Source organism: Cyprinodon variegatus, unplaced genomic scaffold (genome assembly GCF_000732505.1).
Source record: "Cyprinodon variegatus isolate N-32 unplaced genomic scaffold, C_variegatus-1.0 Scaffold588, whole genome shotgun sequence".
NCBI lineage: Eukaryota > Metazoa > Chordata > Actinopteri > Cyprinodontiformes > Cyprinodontidae > Cyprinodon > Cyprinodon variegatus.
The window spans coordinates 152011-152372 of NW_015151041.1; positions in this window are offsets into that span (position 1 = coordinate 152011).

Sequence of the window (362 nt, forward strand, 5' to 3'; positions counted from 1 at the left end):
TAGACTTAGGGGCAACTACTGTTGATAAAATCCAGGACAGACTGCCCTAAAACAGAGAAAAATGATTTCAAGAAACTGGGAGGGAGAGTCTCATGGGGAGAACCTGATGGCTTACTATGGCCACCACTTCATCAGTTATCTTTTCAACTCTGTCCCAAAATTAGAAAAAAAAAACATCCCACAGCATTATGCGGCCACCATCATGTTTCACAGTGTGGATACCATGTTCATAAACGACTGCTTGTGGCAAACAGGATTTCTTATGTTTCTTTTACCAATGTCTCTCTAAATTAATGATTCCATTAAAAAAAAAACAAAAAAAAAAAAAAAAACAGGTTTGTAGACTAATGGATAAACAGCTT